The sequence below is a fragment of the Brachycentrus maculatus genome, unplaced genomic scaffold, assembly GCF_059751285.1.
Source record: "Brachycentrus maculatus isolate JH-2025_06_01 unplaced genomic scaffold, ASM5975128v1 h1tg000036l, whole genome shotgun sequence".
NCBI lineage: Eukaryota > Metazoa > Arthropoda > Insecta > Trichoptera > Brachycentridae > Brachycentrus > Brachycentrus maculatus.
In genome coordinates this window covers 180,221-195,250 of record NW_028280790.1, presented here as the reverse complement: position 1 = coordinate 195,250, position 15,030 = coordinate 180,221, and positions in this window count along the sequence as shown.

Here is a 15,030-nt window from a genome sequence, read left to right as displayed (position 1 = left end):
ACATTCAAATATTTTTTTTAGAAAGTACCTATTTTTATAATTACTTGGTGATGGAATAAAGACATCAAAGCTACAGTGACGTTTTTTTTACGATATTAATTACCAAGATAGCTTTAGAGTTATTTCAAATTGCAGCATATCAAAATATTAGGGAATTTAAATGCGTGGAATTTAAATACGATATAAATATAATATTTATATTAAAAAGTGGATTATAAAGAAAATAATACAACATCAAAATATTCCATTGAACAACGACAAGATAAAAAGCAGAAACATATTTATCAAAATCGAACATGTACGACGTTTTTTCAAAGGAATTAATAGTATTTTGCAATAAAGCCCTATAACCTACTCCCATTATAAATTACAATTATTCAAAAAAAGAGTCATTGCTTCTTCTATATATATTTCAATGAATAACCCTTAAAACCTTTTTTTTATTTGTATTTTGGCAGGATAGTAACGATAGGGAAAGTACTACTACTACCATCACGCTGTTTCTCCGCGGGGGTAGGCAGAAAGGATGGAACGCCACAATCTTCTGTCCTGACATACACTCCTCGCCTCCTTCACATTCATACATCTAGTAATACATGCCCTCCGATTACGCAAACTTTTGACACCACCAGATTTTAGGTTCTGATTGATCTGATCGTGCCAAGTCTTTTCCGGTCGTCCTCGTTCTGTTTTCTCGCTCACATTCGCCACATGCATTTTCTTAGTCATTCTCTCGTTATCCATTCGCTCCACATGTCCATACTACCGTAAAAAACTCTTCCTAATCTTTTTTACTGTTTCTTGTTCAGTCTTACATTCCTTTCTTGTAACATCGTTTTTAATTCTGTCATACAATGATTTTTCCACACATTCGTCTGGGGGAGCGCATTTCAACAGCGTTCACTCTGTTTTCATCCTTCCTTTGCCAGTTCCATGTGAACAATACATAATATATTCTCACAGGACCGATAATATTTGCTCTAGCCCCATTTCATTTACATTTTCTTAACGACCAAATACAACAGCGTTCAAATAATTGAGAGCGTACTAAATTCCAACGTCCTGTTTTCCTCCCTCGCGGTAATGAATCGTACCAAATTGTACAGCAGCGGCGCTCTGGCGGTAATGAAACGAACTAAAGCGAGTCTCCGACCTGCCCCAACAAATTAAGGCCAGTTCAAGTTCATTAGGATGATGATAAAATCGATCGAGAGAAGGGCAGGAGGGTGAAGGAGGTATGTAAAACTTGGAGTACATTGACTCCCTTTAAACGGGGAGGAAGTGGCTGTAAAGCGATAATTACAGGCGTCTGATTCCTCGGTACACGGAAACGATATCGCAACTCGAGAAGACAAAATGGAAATAATTTATGAAAAATGTCCCTGCACACGAAAATGAAAATTTCTTTTCAAAAATATATTTTTTTAAATTTAACAACATTCGGATGTTGTCAAAATTTGTTTGAGCACAAAACATGATTTATTATTTTATTTAGCAATTTTATGGTAAGGGTTTGTAAAAGTCTTTAGGGGATTTACAGGTTTTAAGACTCGCCACTGCAACCTATCAAAATATCAAGGAATTTAAATACTATATAAATACAAAACATATAAAATAACACACTTCATAAAAACATTAATAGAACTACAAGATCAAAAACATATAAATACTGCAAACAAAATCCATTTTGAAATAGTTTAAAAAATATCCCTATAAAATTTATGTAATGAATTTAAATTAATGAAAATATGGGCTATTTTTTTAATGAAAATATTTATAAAAAAATAACTCTCGCAAATATTCAAACGTTCAAGATTGAATTTTCATTTAAATACCTACATATTTGAAAAAACCAAATATTTTCTATCTACGATTTTATAGATAATTAAAAATTAAAATTTTAAACTACACACAGTATTTTCAACGATTTTTTTCTAAAATCAAATTTAATTATTTGTAATAATTGAAATAAAAAAACACTATTCATTTCTTCTGAATATTAAACGTACCTATTTGATTAACGATTATTACGTGCGTACGTACTCGTACTTAAAATAATTTAATAAATATACATAGTTTCAACGTTACAAAAATATTTAATATAAATTTAATTTCGAAGTTGGAATGTTTTACATCTGAAGTAGACATTTTAAAGCTTCTTCCGTCTTGTATACAAGTTCACTTCCATTATTATTCATTCCCTTATCATTCTGTCCCTCTTCTTTAAACGGTTTATCGGATGTTTTGTTCCTCTCCAACATTCTTAATTAAACAGCGGCTCAAGGGGAGAAGTTTATTCATGGAAAGCTTCCCATAAAATGTTCCGAGTAATTTTCCTCCATTATTTTTCCGCCGCGAAATGAAATAAAAATAAACCATTTGAAAACAATATTTTTATCAAATACGAGAATTTGTCTTGATTAAAATTCACCCGCAAAGAATAACCGAAAGTTTATTCTGCAAATGGAAATAATAAAGATGAACAGGATTTTTTAAATAACTTGTACTTGGATACGGAGGAAAATTAGGAATACATGGAATTTTTTATGTTAATTATATTTTAATGAAAAAATTCAGTCCGTAATACCTTAAACGCGGGGGACAGGAAAAGAGAGAAAGATTTAATAAAAATAAATGATTTTAGTATAGAAAATGAGTTGCCATGTCATAATAATGGCACCTGGTGGAAAATGACGGCTCACAGATATAAAAAGAAGCAACTTATTTATTAGGGTTGCTACATTTTTCGAGACTCCTATGAAATATTTAATGTAAATTTTTCAAGTAAAAAATCACGATGACCCCCAAAATTATGATTGATGGTTTTCAGTACTTAAAGTTTATAAATATCGCCACATATATATGATTCATATCAACAACGGTGGTATAAATAGCAACCCTGAATTAAGTTCAAATATTTTTTCTGACCCTTATCCTCACGCAATGGTGCATAGGGTACCGAGTCGGATCTGTGCGATGTTAACTTGATAGTTGATTGAATGAAAGCAAAGTGAGCAGCTTTGCACACCAGATTCTTGAACATATTATATAATAATATAATAATAATTATATGAAAATGACGAAGAACATTACTCCTATATAAAATGATACTCAAGGTACTTAAACTTTACTTTTTTCTTAATTAACTACATAAAACAAAATTAAACTGCAGTTGAATTCATACTTATAAAAAGGATGAGAATAAATCTTTCAAAAAAACTAGACATAAAATGCTCCTTGAAAAAAACAGCTATGATGAAGCACCTCAAAAGATAACCTCAATTGGTAAAAGAAGTCATGTATGTTATATCTTGCTCCAAGAATATATAATAACATACCATTTGCTTCACAATAATAAAAAAATTGAACATTTTAAATTATTTGCAAAAAAAATGTTACTTGATTAAGGAGGACCCGAGAACTTTATACTACGATGGTCACCCACCAAAGCAGTATAAAGTAAACATAAAATTATTGTTGCATGTTATTTTAAAATTTATTTCATACAGTATTTGATAAATATAACATTATCTGTGACATTGTCGTATATGCATATTTCATATTTCGCTCACTCTTTTCAACAACGTCATTTATAAAAAATTGACAATTTTCAGTTGTGTGTGTGTTTTCAGAATGCCCAGAAAATGTACTATATGCCAGCAAAAGCGGCATTTTTTAAACTTAATATTTACTACAGGGCAGAAAGTGTTGTTTTGCATTTTGAAGAAAAGTTATTGTTTAATTATTTTTTTAAATATACTAAATATTTTTCAAAAGTAGAATAAACCATTCAGGTTATACCTAAAAATATCTGTTGCACAATAAAAAGTTTAAAAAGTAGCTTGGTAATTATTTTTAATATATTTTAATTTATTTTTAAACATTAATACGATACGATACGATCTCCTGGAAAATCAAGTTTTTTGATACATGACATTGTTGAAAGGTGTAAGCGATTTGTGAGTACGTTGGGTAGTAGGAACTAGCGATGTAGAGGTGCCAAATAACCAAGACATTGGTTTATTTTTGCTCAATTTCTGCAAAGTACTGATGTATGGCTGTACTATTTACAATTTTTTTTCGCTCTACCATATTTATGGCGTCTAAAAGAAATAAATAAATGAGTTTTAGATCCCCTAAGAATAATTTAATTATGTAAATGAGCTGGCAGCCGACAGAAAAGCCCAGAGACAGTTTGTGGACTCCGTATGCTCCATCTAGGGAGCGGATATGGTTTAATATTATATATATATATATATATATATATATATATATATATATATATATATATATATATATATATATATATATATATTTAATATAATATATAAATAAATATGTTGATGAATGCCTTGATACGGATTGTGAAGCAATATTATATATTACTTTGAAAAATGTGAATATAAATTTCGACTGTAGGAATGTGTGGTAGTGAAATGCTTGATAAAAAAAGGTTTCTTGTAGAATTATTCTTTGAATTAATCTCTACTCATATCTGGCGTCTAAAAATTATTAAAAAAATGTTTTTTTAAATCACCTGAGAATAATTTCAATAATGTAAATGAATGCCTTGATTCGATTTGTGATGCAATTCTATATATTTTTTTGTTGAAAATGTGAATTTTATTTTAATTCAAGGAATGTGTGGTAGTGAAATGCTTGATAAAAAGGTTTGTTTTACAATGATGCTCTGAATCTATTATTACTAAAGGTAGTGAGCAACGGCTTTACTAACAAATAATTTTATACACCCACACGGATTTAAAAACAAATAAATACAAATCCTCGATACTAAATGCATTGTCTTATTCAATTAGAGCATAGAATATTTCATCGTCCTTTGTTCGAGAGAACGTCTCCTTTCTTATTCATTTGGATATTGATTGCATCGAAGTCGCAAGTCAGCATCTTATTTGATCCTTTCACGGACACAGTGTGTCACTTAATACGCAATAGAGGGACAAAATCAGTATTTTTAATTTCGTTAATTGATTCGGTAGTCACTTTGTGGTAAAATCTATCCATTTAAATTTATGTTTTACTTAGTAAATACCACTGTTTCTTAAAATCCTCTATGATACGTGTTTCGATGCATTCCGCATGATTATTTCACATCATACAGTGTTTGAAAATGATACGGAATGCATCAAAACACGTGTCACAGTAGATTTTAAGAAATAGTGGTATTTACTCAGTATTCTTATTTTGACATATTTGCAACCGTATATTATAATTATTCTACACTTCCATATCATAGTAGTTAATGATAGGTAATCAATTGATTAATTGTATTATTATTGAAGAGATGTTCTACGAAAATGGATATGAAAATGGTACCATAACTCAAATATTTCATAGTACAAAAGTACCTGGTTATAAATATAATCAAAGGGATAATACAAAATTGTCATGAAATAATATTTTATAAGTAACTTCCAGTGCGTGAAATATTGTGGATGCATATCATCGCTAAGCAACAAACTTATAAAAAGTATAAAAATACTCAAGTACATAACTACGATAACCGCTTCACCCACAATGAAGGGTTGATGGTCCCAAGAGTAAACTATAAACGTAGAAGTAGAACACTTTGATACTTACTACACGTATTTTCAATTCATTGCCGGTGGAAATAAGAGGGCAAAGAAAAATATGGATTAAACGCAATAAAGGAATGGATAAATAAAGAGATAATTTTTTGAAAATTCTGTAAGCCTTAATTTTTTAAATAATTTTTATTTTTATTTTCTTGTGTGTTTATTATATTAAGATGAAATAAAGAACTCCAACGACAAGTCACATAAAGTGGCTTGGTGGGTCTCTACAAAAAATATGGGAATTTATATATGAATATATGTAATTATGTATATGTATACGTTCGTTTATTGGAAAAAGCATAATAAATAATTGATAAAAGAAATGTGAAGCGCTCTTAACATTGTATTTCGTAAAAATGGCGGCGTAAAAATTATTATTATTTCAATAATTCATTTGAAGGAAAATCCCAAATTTGTCCTTCCAGCATGTATGAAACGCCCCACAGTGTGGTCGTAGGAAGTTGTTTGTCATCGCGGAGTAATACAGATTTTCTAAAGTAGGAAAGGTACGAATCATTGAGAATTCAGCGAACGGTTAACTAAAGGAATTTTAAGTCGTTTAAAAAAGCAGTTAGCGTGATTGATATGCGTCGTAAAATGAAGTTCAAAATTGCGTTAAATAGGCTTGCCTTTAGGAACGGGTACATTAATAAAATCATTCATACCCTTATGATGAATTTTCTAACGTAAATTGTTCATATTTTCCAATATAATTCCATTTTTTCACACACTAAACGATTTTACGATTGCGGAAGTTTTGTGCAAAGGCACAAACTACAGAGGACGACCCCGCTTGACCTACATGAACCAAATCGTCTCCTATATGCATTGTAGTGTAGGTGTTACAGTAAACAGATCTTTAAAAAGCTTCTTCTCACCAATCAAAATCTCACCAACAGATGTCTCTATTGAAATTCTAAGGATTTAAGTATTATGTTTCGAAATTGAACCATGGATATAGTAGAACCAAGTTCCAAAAATTTGAGTAGTGTGGTTGCCAATCATGAGTAGAATTAGTAAATGTTTCACGTGTGTAAAGTGATTACTTAAACTAGCCTATGACGGTCGTAAGCCCCGTAAATGCCTAGATTTCCACATTCTTCTTCATCTTTGTTGAGATTTAAAAAAATATATATTTACATTTCTAATGACTTTTCATTGGTAGTTGTCATCCCCATATTTGCAAAAAATATTATTAGATAAATATTTTTGGAGAACTAAACACTATTAAACTACTCCCACATGCTAGCAAAACCAATAATGCATAGACTTATTTTTTTTAAATTTTTTAATGTCATTAGTTAATTTTTTAGTGCCTACTAATCACATCTCTATTCATTCAAAAACATTAGCAGCCTGAATACGTCATCCGTTCAACGCGTTGTTACAGTCGATGGGCATCTTAGTTGAACCGCTAGTTTTATTACACACACACACACACACACACACACATATATATATATATATATATATATATATATATATATATATATATATATATATATATATATATATATATATATAAATAAATATTTATATATATATATATATATATATATATATATATATATTTTTATTATTTTTTATATATTTTTTTTTCTTTCAATTTCTTATTTCCTTCTTATTTTTAATTTCATTGTTTAAATAAAATGTTGTAAAACATATATGGCTGACTAAGTATTGCACCCACCACTTAGTCAAGCTGGAATAAAGAGTTAAAAAAATAAATAAAAAAAATATATATGTATATGTATATGTACACTTTCTCTACTGATGGCTCTACAAAATCTGCCATACTTCCTAATCTATTGAATTTTACCCATATTATGTGAAAGGGATTCGAGATCATTAAATAAATATAAAAATATAAGTTCCAGAATGTAATGCAATATGGAAGCTTAATAATAGGCAGAATAGTAAACGTTTACACAATTATTTAAAGTGATCACTTAAGCCAGCTCTACATGCTAGGTTTTAAGCCCTAGGATGAATAAACTTCCATTTTTATTGATATAAAAGTGATAGATGCTTCATCCCAAGTTGAAACACATATAAAATTGATGATTTTTAAAACGATACTTTTTGTTTGTTTATTATCACCTTCCTGAATATTTTCTTCATCGATGTTCTTAATTAACATGTGTCACTGATCATCTTTTCTCAATAATTTATAATAATAAAATGAAACTAAAAACCATTTTTCTCGTTGTAATATAAACAAAAGTATTGATTTCCCAAGCACAAAGTGTATAGTGCCTTTTAATTGAACTTGCAGTATTGGTAGCTCAAATGTTATGACCCCTTACGTACGTATTTTCATACGAAGAGTGCAGACTAGAGAGTACCCATATTCTTTGCCTCATTACGTGGCATTCTCTAATAACGCTCGCCATATTCATAGAATAAAGGAGATGTTTCCCGTATTATAGCTGACGAACAAGGGAACGGGGAAGACACAAGAGAGTTCGTCACATCTTGAATACTGAGAGCCGTCTACCGGGACGCGCTTAATCTCGTCCATATCTTCTTACGGGGGCTAGGGGATTTTTGATGTTGGAAGTACTCGTACAAGTATGTACAGGGGTGACTAACCTGTGACACGAGTCAAAGTAACATATTATTTTCAACATTTTGAGTGTGTCCAAATATGTACTTGATCACAACATCTGGATCATACTAATGATTGGACCTCACATACTAATAAAAGAGTTTCTGCTAAAAAAAGTTACTTTTCATCTCACCAATAGATTTCTCTAGTGAAGTTCTAGTGATTCAAGAATAATGTATAAACAATTGGTTCATATATATAGAACTTTCAAGATTTTGAGTAGTATGGTTGTCGATAATGGGTAGAATTGGTGAATGTTACGCATGTGTAAAGTGATCACTTAAACCAGCCTATGACGGTCGTCAGCCCCGTAAATGCCCAGACTTCCATATTCTTCTAAATCTTTGATGAGATGTCAAAAAATAATATTACATATTACTATTTATTTTTTGATATCTTATCAAAGATGAAGAAGAATATGGAAGTCTGGTCATTTAGGGGGCTGACAACAGTCATAGGCTGGTTTAATTGATCACTTTACACACGTGTAACATTCACCAATTCTTCCTATTATTGACAACCACACCACTCAAATTCTTGGAAGTTCTATATAAATGAACTAATTTTGTAACATTGGTAATTGGTCGTCAGCCCCGTAAATGCCCAGACTTCCATATTCTTCTTCATCTTTGATGAGATGTCAAAAAAAAATAGTATGAAATATAACTCCTATAATTGGAGATAATCCAGATTTGTGAACAAGTATTTGGACAAACTTGAAATGTTGTCTAAGTAACATCTTATAGAAATTGATTTTTGTGATACTCGGTAAAATATCGTAAGAATCGATTATGATTTCAGTTATTACATTCAATGTGTTGATACCATCATCTTGCCGATGTTAAAGGAGTTTTGGGTGGTTTGCTAGTGTTAAACGCTCCAGCGAGACTTTTGGAACTTCTAAATTCAATCACAATACCCCACTACTTCATGAACTGCACTAGTTACACTTTCCCGAATAGGTAGAGTATAAACTCTACTTATGCATAAAATAATACATAATGGATGTTTAGTAAAATACTAAAAATGCTTTTTTTTGCAAAACCATTTCCTTTACTCTCTTTTTTTTAATTAAAATCATGGTTAAATACCACAGTACTCGAAGTAGTATTTTACGAAAATGACAACGTATAAATTATTCAAATTTTCTATTATTGGAAAGAGAGATATACTAAAAATGGAATAAAAAACAAAAGGTATAAAAATTAGAATAATTAAAAATATTAATTATAATCATTTAAAAAAATTGAATTAATAAAAGAAATATAAACTTAGCAAAGCAAAATCAACAACCATAAAAATAATATTTCTATTTTGGGTTATTAGAATTGAAATATAAACATTTTTTGTTAGTTTTGTATCTGGTACAATTTTTCTTGCCTATTTAGTACTTATACTTTGTTGAAATGATATTTTTTGTACAAGCTGGTACTTATGTAAACGAGGAATCTCAATACAAATAATATATCTAAGTACAGCTTTTGTGGAATGCATTACGCGTTTTGCTTATTTGCATATGGTTGTTGACATGACAAAAATAAAGGTTGGCCGTCCCTATACTAGTACCCTCGTGTACAGTTAGCGTCCAAGTATTGTTAAAAAGGTATTTGGCGTTACAATTTAGAAACTTTGTCAGATGTATGGCAAATGTGATATTTAGTACGGTGAAAACTCGACCAAACGCATAGTTTGTCTGTTTGTTTGTTTTAAAATTATAGTCTTAGTTTGTTTGAACTAACTAACTATCAGGTCGCTGCCCATTAGCAGTAGGCAGAAATAATAGAACGCCACATTACATTCAAGCATCAACCTCTTCTTTGCGCTCCCGCGAGAAGTGCGGCTAGCTGAGTAGTGAGCCTCAGCGGAACTATTGGTAGGCATCTTGCCTCCACTGACGCCAAATCATTTAATAAAAAATAAAAAACGATAACAAAACAAATCCACTGATCAAATTCATATTTCTATTTTATTTAATCATAAACATGTAATTTTCAAAATATCAATAGAATATGTACGTTCTTACCCTCAACCGAATCAAATCGATGCAATGTCAAGTTGATCGTTAATTCTACTTAGGCAAGGTGAATAATTAATTAAAGTAAGCAGAGTAATTAAAAAAAAATTATGGTGAAAATTTTCAATATATTTTTTTTACCCGCCTGGGAATTGAACTCGGGACCTCCAGCATGGTACCGAAATGTGGTAACTTCAACACTATGGAGGTGGACATAATACTCGTACTTTATTGAATATTATACAATACAAGTATAACATTCAATAAAGTAAGGTACATATGATATAAAGAAGGAAGAGAAAAGTAATATAATATGTAGCAAACGCAGCTAATAATAGATTAGTATTTAAATCGAGTAAGGTGAGCTTAACGTAGCTGTTATTATGAGGTTGTAAATACACAAATACTACGCGCATAAATGAAAAAAAAATCATATTACCATCTCTCAGTACATTATAAGGTCGTATAAAAATGTAATAGTTCTCCAAATAACTAAATATTCATGTTGAGTACATTGAAAAAAATATGTTTATTCACTTTAATTGTACTTTGAGGCAGCTGTACGAAGGAGTATATAAGGATCACACCTACCCCCATCCCTCGCCCACGTGTAGAGTAGACAGTCATGGTTTTGTTACTTTTGGAACAGGCTGTATATGGGTACACCTACCAGGAGAGTATATATGTGAAGTGGAGATGAGAAGGAAAAAACCCAGTACAAAGGTCCTTGAGCCGGGACCCTAACGACGTGCATATGTAAATATGAGCTTGAAGGCTTCATATTTTGAAGGTACTTGACATTTTTATATCGGGAACTTTTGGTTGTTGCTTTTGATGGAATTTTAAAGCTCGCGGCTAGGGTTCTGTGTCCCTTATTATTTGTAGAAGGAATTTCGGGGAAAAAATGTATAATGATTCCGGGAATTTTCGTATTTTCGTATAATGCTTATATTATTCTTTCTTAAATACATTTACAAAGTTTTTTTCTTTATTAATTTTATATTTATATATATATATATATATATATATATATATATATATATATATATATATATATATATATATATATATATATATATATATATATATATATATATATATATATATATATATATATATATATATATATATATATACATATATATATATATATATATATATATATATATATATATATATATATATATATATATATATATATAAATATATATACATATATATAAATATATATGTACATATATATATTTATATATATATATATATATATATATATATATATATATATATATATATATATATATATATATATATATATATATATATATATATATATATATATATATATAATAGGGGGTTGAATTAATTCTCGCCGTTTTTTGTAGTATTTTGAATTGAAAATATATATTTTTTTAAAAGTAAGAATTTATTCAAAGTATTGCCATTCTTTCTCGACTACTTTGGCCCATCTTTCAGGAAGAAGTCGTATTCCCCTATAAAAGAAAACCTTGTCTTTTGAGGCAATCCAATTTTCAACCCATAACTCGACTTCTCGATAACTTTTGAAAATTTCTCCCGATAATCCATGCTGCATGGACCGAAACAGATGATAATCGGATGGTGCGACGTCAGGGGAGTAGGGCGGGTGTGACAGAACCTTCCAGCCGAAGGAGTTTATCTGTTCTTTTACCACTTTGGCAACATGCGGGCGCGCGTTGTCGTGCAGAATGAGAATCAACTCGTGCCTGGCTGCGTATTCTGGACGTTTTTCTTCAATTGCTGTTTTCAGTTTGATCATTTGCTGCTTGTAAACCTCTGCTGTGACTGTTTGGCCTGCTTTGAGAAGCTCGAAAAAAATTACTCCCTGCTGATCCCACCAAATGCAAAGCATCGTTTTTGAGCCGTGAATGTTGCGTTTTACAATGCTGGCTTCAGCAGGGAGTGGCCGACCTGGCTGGCAGATGACGAAGAAGATCCACTTCTCATCGCTGGTGATGACGCGATGCAAAAAACCTTTTCTGTGATGCCGTTGCAAGAGTGAATCACACATGCAAAGTCGCTTTTCCATATCTCTCTCCTTCAGAGCATACGGGACCCAGTTTCCCTGCCGATGAACAAGGCCCATAGCCTTAATTTTGAGGCGGTTTGAGGCGGTTGAAAGTGCCACGAGGGTGTTCGAGGCAGCGGGGGACAGGAAAACAAAAAAAACGAAAGGAATCAATTTAAATCACAGAGAAATATTAGATTTTTATAAACGGCGAGAACTAATTCAACCCCCTAATATATATATATATATATATATATATATATATATATATATATATATATATATATATATATATATATATATATATATATATATATATATATATATACATATATATATATATATATATTTATATATATATATATATATATATATATACATATATATGTAAATATATATATATATATATATATATATATATATATATATATATATATATATATATATATATAAATCTTTTTAATAATTTCTAACAATGAGATAACGATTCGAATCAATAAATTTTACGAATAATTCAATTACTTTCATTACAATAATCTCATCGCTTGTATTAATTCTTTAATGTTTATTTTAAAATCATTTTTGTGCTTCAATATGTATTGCATAGAAAAAAAATATATGAAAGAAACGGCATGTTTGAAGTTATACTCGTATTTTGTCGTACCTTTTGAGGTATTTCAACCGAAATAGACACGACAGCTCTCAGTTTAGACTTGGACGAAAATATACACTTTCACAACTCTTCTGTTTTCATTTTAAATGCATGCAAAAGATGTAAACAAACACTTAGTGGACACAATGGCACTCAGTGACGTCACTCCCAGACAGCGTTAGCATTTTTTGCACGGCGTGTCTAAAACATACAGCACCAAATCTTTTCACTCGAATTTATATTCGTCGAGGGTTTTGAAAAGAGGAAAAAATTGCAAAAAACATCATAACCGAAGCAGGATACAGAGAAAAGTATTCGCGAAGATACAAGAGTTTTCCTGACAAAAGAAAATTATACATTTTCATTGTGATATACGAGAACGCTGGGGTGTGTATGTTAAAAAGGGTGGGGCTACGTGTAAAATTCGAATCTCACACAAGGATAAGTTTCCAGGGAAAAAGATATATTTTTTTTATATTAATACGAGGGATGATTACAATGGGTGGGATAAAAGTGCTCCGAAAATATCTAAGGGAAAATGTTTGATATTTCACATTTAATTTATTTCAAAAGGAAAAGTGAACGCTTTATATTATTTTCACTATTCAAATATATATTTGAATTACTATACAAATTTGATAGTCTAATATGTCTTCACTAGTTATTTTGAAAATTCTTTCACACTACATAATCATATCATGTCAAAACGTTTTGAGTATTCTTATTAGTTTATCAATTGGGTTTATAAAAAGTATAATTTGTATGTTTTATCTTTATTATTTTACTTTTTTACTTTCATTGTGTGAAATGAAAGTGCCGATACTAGCATATGATGATATTATATGCCGGTATTGACACATTTCATATTAAAACCACAGTTTAACATATTGCTTTTAAAACTAATTACTTCTTTATGTATGTTTAAGTTTACACTGTGAACTGCAAATTTATGTATGAATCTTTCTTTAAACCCTTATCCGCACCCCAATGGTGCATAGGGCACTGCGTTATATAAACGCAGTGTTATCTTGATCTTTTACACATGAAGGAAAGGTGATCAGCCCTCCGCTTCAGGTACCAGTCCAGGGTAATATTGAATAAATATTACAGTGAAAAAAAAATACTTCTATTTATTTTACCCCCCTTGGGAATCGAACCCGGGACCTTCAGAACGGTAGCCGAGCGTGCTGACCATTACACTACGGAGGCGGACACTATGTATGAATCTTAATTGCTTTTAAGTATTTTTTTTCATATGAACTTTTGACAAAATATTTGTTTTTTCAATTATGGAATTATTGATCTTATTGTTGTTATTTCACTTTTATATATCTCGTATTCCGTGTACGCAAAATGATATATATAATGACACAATTTTGAGTTCTTCGCTAGACTCTTGTTGTTAAATAAAAAATAAAATTATATAATATAAATGTATCTTTGATCCATACGTGATCCATCTAGTTTTGAAAAAATATAGTAAAATGTAACAAAACTTGTAAATCATTTAAATGAACAATTTTGTATACTGGACTCATTTCAAATAGTATATATATTTCTTTGAATTTGTTCATCTTTAAACTCTTATAATATTATAATTTAGTGAATGGTGAAAATTTTTAATACTAAGAACTGAAACTTGCTTAAATATGAAATAAAATAATTTTCTAAACGCTCATTTTACAAAAAAAAAATCCGTTATTCTTAGTTGTTTGAATTTCCACCTGAACAAATTTTACCCAACTAATGAGAATAAACATAGAAATTTGTCCCCAGTCATTACATAAAAAAAAACAGCTATGTCCACAATTAAGGTTTTTCCTTTTCGTGATAATTGCTGTAAAGGTAGTATTTATAACATTTTTGCTTTTTTCAATTGTATAATTTCTTAAATGGATAAATAACATATAATATAATAACAAGAGACTAAACTGTTTTCAATTGATTTGGTGAATATTTTGTATTTATTTACTGCAGACAGTTGGTAGAATTCCATATTGAATTGTTAGGTGATATACCCAAAATTCAACACGGTTATTGGATTGAGTTCTACTTTATTTTACATAAATATGATTACGTGTGATGCGTTTCATCTCATTAAGACATTATCCAACA